Here is a 13,271-nt window from a genome sequence, read left to right on the forward strand (position 1 = left end):
CTTCAAAAGGCTTCTTATCCTTTAAATATTACTTATTCTTTAAGAAATATCAAGGATATTAGCAGTTCCATGAGAATTAAATTCTCTTGTACTCTTAGGCTATGTTTCGTTTGAGAAAAAAGGTAGGGAAAGACAGAAAAATTTATACAAAATTTGTAAAGGTTTTTCTGCGTTTTCCTTCAAACCAAACATAGCCTTAGAGAAGCAAATAGAAGTATAGACTTCCTAGTGAACATAGGTTACTGAAAAGATATTCCTCAAGTGCTTAGGAATCTGTTGAGGAAACATTCCTGTTTTTATGTATTGACTGTTGTATTTTCTTCTTCTTTGTGTTTGACTTTTTCTGTTTCCTTAGTACTTGTGGACTGGGCTGAGAAAGTAAAGAAGTGTTCTCTGTTGTTGGGTTTTGGGGCACGGGAGGTGATGTCCTCCCCTGCATTATTATACCTTCCTTTTTATGTTGGTTGATAGGGATGGTAATTTTCCCTTTTTCATCTCGAATGGGGCGGGGCTGGGGATGACTTTTCCCTGCGGGGACGGTTTTCATCCCCATTAGTGGGACGGGGTGGGAACAGGGAGAGCACTTCCCACCCCGCGGGGACCCCAATCCCCGCCCCATGGAATCCCACTAATATATATGTATATATGTATGCATATGTTATATGTGTATATATATATACATACATCTATACATTAATATTTTAAAAATATGTTTGAATTTTTTCTAATAGGATTGTAAATTTTAATTATTTTATTTTTATTTTTTAAATAAATTAAAAACAAAATCAAAATGATTAACATTATAAAAAATCGTGGGGAGTGGAGATCCCCATAGAGATGGGAATTCCCATGGGGACGGGGATGGGGATAACCTTGTCTCCATTAACGGGGATGGGGATCCCCACAAGGATAGGAATTCCCGTGGGAACGGGAATGGGATAACCTTGTTCCCGTTAGCGGAAAGGGGGGATAGAGATGGGGAGAGGCTCCCCGTCCCCGCTCTGCCCCGCTGCCATTCCTATTGGTTGATTAATAAAAGAAATGGGGTCACCCTATTTGATATCTATAGTCAGTTGAATTTACAAACCATTTCTTAATGAGAAAGAAGATGAAATTATACATGACATGATTAATTCTCTCCTGTTGGATGGAATATCTAGCATTTCTAAGGTTCTATTTACCTAAAAGAATGAATGTGTTCATGCATTATTAAAATATTATAATGCATGTTCCTACCACCATCCAAGTCTTAATAATAGATTAAAAGGAGATCTATGATTTCTGAACTCTTCCCCATCCAAATCCAATTAGTTTTTTTTTTCCGTCAAAAGAAGCAGCGTAGCATTAGTTAAACGAGTCTTATATGGGGGAGTTAGCTCCATTGTAATGCAATGATATGCGGCCCTTACATGATATGTAGGCAAAAAGATGGGCTACTTGATTGTTGTTTCTATTTATATGTACAAACAGAATATATTCAAAAGATGAAATCAGTCTTTGCAGATAGCTTCGATAAAGATGATCAGACTATTGGATTGGTTTATCTGTGGTTGCAAACTCCATTAAGGCTGCACAGTATCTGAGAAAACCAAAAGGTGGATAATACTATGTGATTGTGCTGCTTGCAATCCTCCTAAGAGAGCTCCTGTTTCGGCATCATAGATGCTGATGACCCAGAGTTAGGCTTCCCTTCTACAATACAGAGTTGGCATTGCATATGTTGGATGACGAACCCTCGTCCTGCATAACCTGTATTAGGATCAAAGGAGGCATCGACATGAACTGTGTTAGTGGGAAGGTGCGATGACTTTGCCTATGTTGACTGATGTGTGTTATGGGATACTGGGATGCCGTCTGTATGACATGATATGGATTCAGTTGTCTATTTTTGAATATGCTATCGTTCCGTGCTTTCCATATGAAATAACAGATGATACTAAATCTGCTGAAGTACAAAAGTGTTTGTTGTTCACTTATTGATGATTTAAGGCTTGTAAATCATTCGGTGATAATGGTGTGGGACTGTTTTTCTGATATTATGTCTAGGTTCAGCCCGATTTTGGCTTCACACCAAACTGCTCTAGTAAAACCAAATCCAATTAGTTGATCCATGGTAGGATGGTGATGCTCATATATGTACTGCTTCATAGTTTCTTTGTAATTCAGAAGCTTTGATATTTGATTGCCAAATCCTTTGCTACTTTTGGGAAATTCTGCTTTTTTTTTCTGATCTTAAACTAGAGTTTGGAGTGGAACTTGTATAATAGCTTTGACCTAAAACCAGTCAAGTGTTGCTCCTCATAGACAACTGCAATTAGTTTCTAACTTGGAATGACTAGGGCTATTTAATATTCCTTACTCCTCTAGTAATTACACAGCTATTTATTTATTTTTTCCGTAGGATTGTGTTGGGTCAAGGTAGCATTGAAAGTGTAAGACAGACTTGAGAATTGAGGGAGACAGTTGCTCAATTTTAGTTTACTTTTCCAGCTGAATAGAACTCAGAGAAAGCGGAATTCAAGCCAGACCTAGACTGTTAGACTTCTAGGCTACAATCATGGCTCACAATTACTCTGAAAATTCCCTATTTTCTACAAGTAAAAGCATAAATTTCCTACAATTAAAGTGGAGGAATTTTGGGAGAAAGAACACGCGTCCAGAGTAAGAACTCGTGAGACTGAGTTAAGATTTTACTTGCTTTCGATGGGAGGTGGATGGAATTGTTATTGTAGGGTTGCTATGGGCTTTCAAACCCAATATGGCTTGTTTTAATTGGTTTCAGATGGTTTATTCTGATGTGGGCTTGAGCCCAACTATATGTTAGAACTTACAAATCGTATTTCATTTATTTCCTCGGCTAGGTGTGGACAGCACCTATTGACCAACCTTGAGTTGTAGTAATAGCTCAATTTTTGTTAGATTTTTCTGAGGTTTGGAGATTTATATAAACCTTTCTAAATAGTTTACTTGCTGCAATATTTTTTTCTTCAGGCTGCGTTTGATTGTGTTGTAAATGTTAATCGAGGTAAAACTTTACCTTTTTGTTTGCGGTGTAAAAGCGGGTGAGTGTAAAACTCTACATTCAGTCTATTTTTTCAGGCGCTTGTTTTCAATGTAAAATTTGCATCGAAAATAGATGTAAAGCATCTAATCAACTGATTTTTTCATCAATTCTCACATCAAAAATACCCCAACCGTCCATTCAAATTTTAAACCAATCGATTTTTCCATTGCAAGTTTAGATCAAAGATTTTTCCCCAAAACCTGATTTTTGCCAAAAAAACGTTATTTGGTTAGCAAATCGCTGACCCGGGTGGTTGAACAGTTCAAAACATTCAACGGTTTTGACCATTTTTTTATTTTATTTTATTTTTTGTCAGAATGGTCGAACCGTTTGACTCAGGAACTGGACCCCTGACTGGTTCATTGTCCGGATCGGTTTTAAAAACCTTGGATGTAAGTGATTCATCTCTATTTTCCATTGTCATTTTGTTTTTGTTTTTTTGTGCAATATTTTCCTCTTACCATTTGGTTTCATTGGTCATTATAAGGCTTGCCGCTGCTAATCCGTTGCTAGGTAGAAGCTCGTCATTGTTCACCATTTCCCGTTGTTAGGGATGTAAATGAATCAAATCGAATTCGAATCAAGGTATATCCAAATCCGATCCGACATTGTTCATTGCATATTTGATCCGATCGGATATGATAGGCAGGGATTTGAATTCAAATCTGATCGAGAAGTTAGATATTCGGATCTAATCCGATTCGATTTGTTTTCTTTAAAAAATAATAAATTATTAAAAGAAAATTAAAATATACCAATTTAAATAAAGAAAAACAAAAAATACAAGTATTTTTTAATTATTTTCATCATCATATATATATATACATTTTTTGTAAAAAAATAAATAATATAACAAATTTACAAAAATACAATATAAATATTGTATTTATAAATAAATAAATAGCATATATATGTATATATATTTATTTAAGAAATATATAACATATATATCAGATCGGATCTTCTTGGATCAGATAAGGGTGATCCGAATCCGATCTGATTTCTGATCAGATCCTATTATCCGACTCGAAGATCCAAATTCGACCAAATATGATCTTATCTTGAATCAAATTGGATCATGATCCGATCCATTTGCACCCCTACCCTCGTTATTTGTCGCTGCAACAACTATCGTCACCACTAGTAAGAATTCATGCACCTACTATTGTAAAATTAACTAGATTTTGTGAGAAGCATTCTTAATTTCCGATTACTATCATATCGTGTGTTAACCCATATTGTAACCGAAATGCATGGAATCATAACACAAGGTGTAGACTGAAATCCAATAAATCTTGTAGAACGCATACTGAGGTTTAATCCACAATCTTTGTCTACTTTGCAGAATAATTACCTTTATTGGAAATTGAAAAATTGCAATAAAACGTATATATGCCTTAAAAATTGACTTACAAAAACATACATAGACCTATATTAACCTTGGACTTCCCATGACACACTACATATCCCACTCATCACCCCATTTCACATTCTCCATAGCTAATATGTCAAAGACTCAAAGGAACAAAGACCTGTTCTTACTAGCTTTTCTTATTTATTTACAACTCAAATGATCCCAGCCCACTAATGGGCACGTAACACAGTCATTTGGATAGTGTAAATACAAATATGTATTTATATTATTTTATATGTATTTATATTATTTTATATGTATTTATACGCTTTTTAAACTGAGCCTTCACAATTTGGAAGAAGTATAAATACAAATATGTAAGTGTTAAAATCTTGTATTTTGTATGTGATTTTCCAGGGCATGTTTGTATTTCCAAACTAAACCTTAAATCAATGGTCTTAAATACAAATTAGGGAGAAATTTTAAAGCACAGGCCAAGGGAACGACGCTTTTTGATAAATTGATATGAATCCAAAATTGCTCTCTCCCTGTAAGATATTTGTAGGAACTCGGGGAGGGTTGGGCCAGTTTACCAGGTTGAGGGCAACTTTAACCCAACTCAAACAGTTGGCTTGCATGTTCTGTTCTGGCTGGTTTCAGGTTGGCCCAATTTTTTCACTTCCCAATTTAGGATTGGCCCATTAGGGTTATTTTCAGTAGAAGTGTGGATGGGTATATATGGGAATTATGTTTTTAACCCTCCGTTGACTTTGATAATTGAATCGTAACATCGTCCTACTTATTTTGTCAAAAACCATTGATTTGGTCAAAGACTTGTTGATCCAAGTAATTAACCGTTGATATGCTTGACCCAGTCATCAGGTCATGATTTACAAATTTTTTAAAATTTTCAGAGACTATAACTTGGATAAAATCTATACCTCCCAAGAAACGAAAGGCACCTTGTTCCATTACCCTCAAATTTTGAGGTATTTTTATTTATTAAAAAACTGAAATAAAAATGTAATTTAGATCAAAATAAAATATATACGCAAACACGATGACATGTCACAGTGTGACCTGTTCTCGGATGATTGAACCGCTGACCTGAAGGAAAAAACGGTTCAACCTCTGATTGGGTTTTAAAATATTGATAGAAACAAAGGTTATGGCTCTTTGGGAGTAATATACTTAATTGTTTAAAGTTAAAAATATTAGCTTTTAAACTAGAAATTCACAATGCAAATATGTGTGCGCACAAACCGATATACATATGCGTGAATGCATGCATACACCACGCATACATACATATTTATTTAATACTAGTAAATTGCATGTGCGTTTGCACGTGGTAATATATATAGTAAATAATTTTTATTATATGTATAATAATATTTTTAGTTTTTATATATAATAATAACTAATTCTTATAGTTCTTATTTTTTGTATGTAAAAAACATTTTTATATGTATATTTTTATTTTTATATGTATGATAATAAATAATTTTTGTATGCAAAATAAAAAAGTCATCTTTATATGTTTAATTTTTATTTTTTATAGTAAACTTGATTTATGACTTTGAGCTGAGTCAAATTCAAGCTCAAATCTCTAGCTAAAATGAGCTCTTGCTCGAGCTTGAACCTAACATTGATTTTACAAGCCAAGCTCGAATCCAGCCCTAGATATATTGTCTTTCAACTCAAAGACCTAACTTCAAATGATCTTATAGTTTCCATTAATGTTTTCAACATGTAATTGAATCATAGAGTTGTATTTATTAGTTTGTAAATTGGACACGTTTTTCTAGTATGTTTTAACCTAAACCACTTTATTGCAAAAAAAAAGTTGTTGACTTGGTCAGCAATCAAATTACGGGTGCAAATGGATCGGATCATGATCTGATCCAATCCTATTTGGTTAAATTCGAATCACCCTTATTTGGATCTTCAGATCGGATAATAGGATCTGATTGAAAATCAGAACGGATTCGGATCACCCCTATCCGATCCAAGAAGGTCCGATCTGATATATATTACATATTTATAAAAGAATAAAAATACGTGTTTTTTATAAATTTGTTATATTATTTATTCTTTTATAAAAAACACGTATGTATGATGAAAATAATTAAAAATAACTTGTATTTTTTTACTTTATTTAAATTATATATTTTATTTTTTGTTTTAAGAATTTATTAAATTTTAAAGAAAAACAAGTCGGATCGGATCAAATCCGAAGATCCAAGTTATTAATAGTGATGGTGCGTGATCGAGATGCTCCTAGCTGTAAGGTAGCTCAGACGCCTATAGGTGAGTAGGTCGCTCAAACTACAAGGAGAATGAGGTATCAGAGAACCCGAGGTGGCTAACTCGACGAGGTCGCTCCGATGCTTAAGTCAGTAATAGTATATGCGAGCTAAGAGTTTAAGTATAAGGAGAGCTAGAATGCATTAAATCACACGTCTCTGGGCCTCGGAGGTGTTGATGCCCTTATATAGTTGAGTTGTCGTAGGTCTCACGAAATGACTCTGGGATCCTCAACCTGGGTAGATGAGATTCGTTTCCACTTTAGATGGGGAGTAACGTACCAGTCAATGAAGTATGTCGTTACCGTTCGATCCGGGCGGGGAGAGGATAAGTCCGGCCGTTACACGGCGTGATCACGGGAGGTTTAGAGTCCGCTGAGAAGCTTCTGGAGTCGATTATGTGTCACTTCGGTTCCTAGGCGTCAAACTGGCTTAGGTGTCGATGTGACTCTGTGCCGAGGTGGCTTTGTACCAAGGTGCCCGAACACCCAGGCTCCCAAACTACTGACTAGGCTCCCCTAGCCGATTTGTCATCCTGTTGACAGATTGTGTCCATGTGACCTTTACTTAGTAGGTCATGCCAAATTACCCCTCATCAATTGCCCCCCACTCCTCGTGTCAGGGGTCCTGACCCGGCGCAGGGAGTTCAAGACGAGCCCAGGTGGATTTGGCACAATGTCTAGGTGGTACGGAGGGCGGACCTTCGGTTGGACTTGTTTGACCATTTAGCTCGACCAGGAAATGACCTAGATCGCGTATCAGGTACGCACGGACGTCAAGCTGATTATAAACTCCGCTAACATCAAAACGTGTGTTCAACTGATTTTAACCTCGGGTAGCATGCAACTGGTTTTCCTATGAGCCATTGGATCGCATAGATCTTGGCTGTTGATCCCTAGATATAATGGTTATAAATAGGGGCCGAAGGGCCCATTTTCTTCGCCACAAACCGCGTGTTTGAGCTCTTTGAGGTTGCGTTCAAGTCTCCCAGCTCAGTGTCATCTATCCCCGTGTCTGAGGTCGTCTTGCTTTCTTCGGTCTTCTTGCTTTCTTCGGTCTTCTTTGGTGAGTTTGTCTTCCTTTATTTTCAATTTCATTGTCCATTCCTTTAGCATGTCTAGTCTTAGCTTAGATAGTCTTTTAGATGGGAGTAGTGAGTCCGCTAGGGCCGAGGTGGGCACCTAGACAAAGACCGCGGAGCCTCGTCCTACCGAGGTGGGCACTTCGGCACAGGATGTGGACTCCAGCCCATCTAAGGCATACTCACCTCGGCAAGTCAGCCTCCACTTCGCACCGGGGTCGCTTGCCGGACAGCTTCGGTCCATCTACAATGACAGCGAACAAGCTCTTGTCCTTAGTAGCTCGATATAGGCTCCCCAATAACTTAATGTACAGTATTCCCTTAGGCAAATTTCCTTGGGATCACGGTCATGATGAGATCATGGTCTTCATGGAGCAGCTCGTAGTCGGGCTATGCCTTCCACTCCACCCCTTTATAGTTGAGCTCGTTAAGTTTTTTGATATCGCCATAGACCAGCTACATCCGAACTCTATCTGCAACATCGTAGGTACCATCTCCCTTTTCCATGATTATAACTGACCTCTAGACCTCAACACTTTTTCTTCGATCCTCTCCACTGGTGGGGTCCTAGAACGCCGACCTGACCAGTAACTTCAAGAGGGGGACTTGCTCCTCGAGCACAGTGACTTTCTTCTTCACCTCGGGAACTTGCTCTTTTTCCTCTTGCTTATTGTTGCACGTTCCTTCTTCTCTCTTTCTCTTTTCACCCTGTTGGTTGTCTGTCTTTTGGTTACTTTCGTCTTCTGTGTTGATGAACTGATCGGCCAGTCTGAGGAACTCGGTGATGTTCTTCGGCTTGTTTGCTACGACGTGCCATTTGAATTTCTTGTGGGTAATTCCTTTCCGAGCTGCGTTAAGGCATAGTGTTGGATCAAGGTCTGGTATCTGCAAGCATGTCTCCTTGAAGCGCTTGATGTAGCTTCAAATTTATTCTCCTTCCCTCTGCACCACGTTTAGAAGGCTCTCTTGTGACTTCAAGCACTTTTTACTAGTGATGAGGTGGGCCATAAACATGTTTGCGAACATCCCAGCTTCTGATAGAACCCGGTGTGAGGTTCCTATACCAAGTCCAAACTACACCTCTAAATGTGGTGGAGAAAGCCATGCACATGCAAGCTTTGTCGGAACCAGCAAGATGCATTTGGCACTGGAAAGCGTCTACGTGACCATTGGGGTCGAAAGGCCCATCATACGTGTCCAGTGGTGGTACCTTGAAATCTTTCGGCATTGGGGCCGCTAGGAGCTCGGGTGATAGAGGGGATGACCAGCTCAATAGAGCAGGAGCCGTTCTCGTAGCCACCGAGCTTGCCTCTTCTCTTTCTCGGCTTCAATTTACAAGGTGATTGGGCTTTGCTGGCGGGCTATTCCTTGCTGAGGAACGACGAGTCTTGCGCTGTCACTGCTGCTACTTCTTTGCTGGTGCAGCATTCGTGCTGCCAGCCATAGTGTTGTTAGGTATCTCGATCTTGCTCCAAAGGATGGGGCAAGGTGGATCGGGGGTCCTTCTCGCTGCTTCTTCTTCACCGCGTGACTGGTGCTAGCTGTCGTGGGGTATCGAGGGGTCTCCTCTCGAGCCCGCACCTCAGGCCCCAAGCTGGCGATCTACGTTGTCTTGATGCGGAAGCTGCCAGCTACACCTCTCAGGCTGACTGGGTTTGAGCCTATCCTTCGAGTTCCCCCTTTGTGAGGTTGGGGGAGTACATTGTTCATCTACTCTACCCCGTGGCGGGGTTCGTCCTGAGGGAGGGACCGGCACCTGTGAAGTTCTCTCACAACGGGGAGGAGACTGGCAAACACCCTGATGGGCCCGACGCTGGTTCTGGTTCTGAGTCCGTCCTTGATGTTGATTTGTTGGCTGGTTCGGCTACAGTGGTGGGAACTGCTGCTGGTACTGCTAATAGAAGTAATACTGCTAAAATTACTGGAACTGGTGAATCTGTTGCATATAAATTTGCATTGTCCGGACGCTCTGGAAGAGGTCGTTAAACTGGGAATGCCCGACCTCAGGGGGAATCACAAAGGGCTCTGAGAACATGGTGTTCACCTAGGGGAGTGGGACATTCACCTGTTGGGAAATGTGCGACACGGACAGTGATGGAACCCCCAAGACTGTCAGGGGGATGGTGAACTGACCAATGGTCACCAAGGAACCCTGGGGAGTGACCGTTTATTTCTCTTGCCCCCCCAATGACGTTCATGTCGCTCTTTTCGGTGTAGCTGGAGGATGCCATTGAAACTGAGATTGAAGTGAGATTGAGACTAGGATGGGGATGACCTTTCGATCGTTTCCCACAGACGGCGCCAATTGATGGTGCACGATCTGGATGCTCCTAGCTGTAAGGTAGATCGGACGCCTATAGGTGAGTAGGTCGCTCGAACTACAAGGAGAATGAGGTACCAAAGAACCCAGGTGGCTAACCCGGCGAGGTTGCTTCAATGCTTAAGTCAGTAATAGTATATGCAAGCTAAGAGTTTAAGTATAAGGAGAGCTAAACTGCACTAAATTGCGCATCCTTAGGCCCTAGAGTGGTTGATGCCCTTATATAGTTGAGCTATCGTGGGTCTCACGAAACGACTCCGAGATCCTCAGCCTGAGTAGATGAGAATTGTTTCCGCTTTAGACAGGGAGTAATGTACCAATCAATGAAGTCTATCGTTACCGTCCGATCTGGGCGGGGAGAGGATAAGTCCTGTCGTTATGTGGCATGATTCCGGGAGGTTTGGAGTCCGCTGAGAAGCTTTTGGAGTCGATTACGTGTCACTTCGGTTCCTAGGCATCGAACTGGCTTAGGTGTCGAAGTGGCTTTGTACCAAGGTGCCCAAACACCCGGGCTTCCAAACTGCTGACTAGGATCCCCTTGCTGAGTTGTCATCCTGCTGGCAGATCGTGTCCACGTGACCTTTACTTACTAGGTCGTGCCAAATTACCCCTTATCAAATAGGATTCGAATTCAAATCGAGTCCCATCTAATCTAATCGAATCTTTGAATCTGACCAAATCCGACATGAACAATGTCGAATCAGATTCGAATATACCATGATTCAAATTCAATCTAATCCATTTGCATCCCTAAACCAAATGACCTTACTGGTTGAACCACTAGCCTAGTTAACCAAGAAAATGGGCTATTGTTAAGACATTAATTCGTTTTTTTCTTGTATTTTTATCTATTTCTATCTTTACTACCAATAATTCTCATTTTTCAAACATATTTTTGTTTAATATGAAGAATATATAATATTAATGCATGTTCAAATTGTTCTATAAAATTTATAGAAAGTCTATTTTTTATTTTTTTATTTAATTTATGACATAATAAAAATTGCTTATTTACCAAGAGGGAATGCAATTCCAATATATTGTTTGAATATTGGTTTTTAATATTGTGTTCAAATCAATTGATTAGATTGATCAATCCACCACCCAATTCTAGACTGTAGGTTCATTTACCACCAAACCACTTGCCTACGATGACCTAGCTAATTAAATCATTGAACCATTTGACATGGTTAGTGTGGTTGTAGGGGGGTAAGGCTTGGGTGTAGGTGGTTTCTTTGAAAGACAGAGAGGGGCATGTGAGTAGGGGGGATGAGATCTCCGGATTAAGGATGTAAAAATGAGGGAATTGGAGAGAGAGAGAGAGAGAGAGAGAAAACTCGGGGGTGCTGGGTGACAAAATGCTAAGGATTGGCTACCTTTCAATACGAGGAGGACCTCTATTTATAGGGGGATCCCAAAAACCTAAAAGGTAGGAGATAAGAGCATTTGACGACATATCAAGAAAGGGAATATTTGATTCATTGTCAATTATTGGGTGCACTACTGGCGTTTCGCCATGTGTCTCATGAGGATCCTCTCAAGGATTGGCTTTCCTTATCCTTAAGATCCCTCATTACTTACGTGTGTTTCTCCTTTTTTGCACATGGTAACTAATCTCACGTGGCATCGTCGTTTGATGGGCAGCGCCTAGTTGGCTCCCCGTGGCGGCTCGCTGCGTCTTTAGCTATCGTGGTTTCTACGTGTCTCCGGACATACACAGGCCTCGCCATAGGCTCAGCCTGGATTCGTCTTGACCTGGGTCATAGGCAAGTTCGCGGGCTGTAAGTTCATCACACGCCTTAGCGGGCATAGCTTCATTGCATGTTCATCAGGTATGCTTGGGGCTCTCAAAAAGGTTCGGCTATGGTTACTTTGGGTTCTAACGCTGACTTGGCTTGGGGAACTGTGGGTTTATCGCGGTTATTGCGATACGTATTGCGAATTCATCGCAAGGACGCTAGCATGCTGCAGATTCATCACAGCGTGGGGGTTGGTTGTAAGTTGCACATGTGCACTTTTGTAGTGTTAATCTTGATGCTTGGTGTTTTCTGAGGGTCTGAGTGAGCGCTACATACCTACATGGGTCATGTGTTAGACATTAATGTTCTTTATTTTTTTCTCTTAATTTTTATCCAATTTCCATCATTAATGAAAATAATCATCATTTATTACACTTTTTTATAAGAGGAATATATAATATTATAGTATGCACCCAAATTATCTATAAATTTTTACATTTTCTAGAATTTTATGTATTTTATTATTTAATTATAACATCATGTGTTGATCCATTTGACATGGACAGTTGAACCTAACCTACCACTTGGATGGAAAAATCACTTTGCCTTTTTGGTTTATTTTATATCTTGTATTCCATTTTCATCATTAATAAAAGTAATTCTTAATTTTTTCACATGTATTTTTGTTTAATATGATGAATATATAACATTAAAACTGCTTTTGTACAAAGCTTATATTTTTCTTTGAGTTTTTATATATATTTTTAATATTTATTACTTGGTTGTGACATCATAGGTTGACCCATTTGACCTAAAACGTTAGGTAATTGACCTACCATCTAGATATGCAAATCATTTTATTTTCAGGCCAGTTTTAAACATTGCATTTCATTTATATCATTGATAAAATAACTATTGTTTATCATACTAATTTTTGTTTATATGATTAATATATAATATTATAAATGTGTTGAAAATTGTTTCATATATTTTTTGTATTATTCTATTTTAAAATTATATTTTTAATGGTACACCACGAGTTAACCCATTCAACCTGAAAGGTTGAACAACTAGCCCACCCTCTACAAAGGAAAATGGTTTTATTTTCGATTGGTTTTAAGTTGTATATTTCATGTCCATCATTAATAAAATTATGTCTATTTATCATACTTTTTTTAATATGACAAATGGTTTAACTATTTACAAAATCATTGAATTATCCATTTGACCCAAATGGTTTAACTGTTTGCCCACCACCTAGATGAAAAATATGATTTCATTTCTAGATTTATTTTGAAAATAAAAAATTCCATTCTATTAGTAATTCTTGTGTATGGATGTATTAGTGGAATTTAATGATGATAAACAAAAGCATAAATGTAGGATCAATGAGAAAAAGAATGTGAT

Source organism: Nelumbo nucifera, chromosome 7, assembly GCF_055504915.1.
Source record: "Nelumbo nucifera cultivar China Antique chromosome 7, China Antique-T2T, whole genome shotgun sequence".
In the NCBI taxonomy this organism is placed as follows: Eukaryota; Viridiplantae; Streptophyta; class Magnoliopsida; order Proteales; family Nelumbonaceae; genus Nelumbo; species Nelumbo nucifera.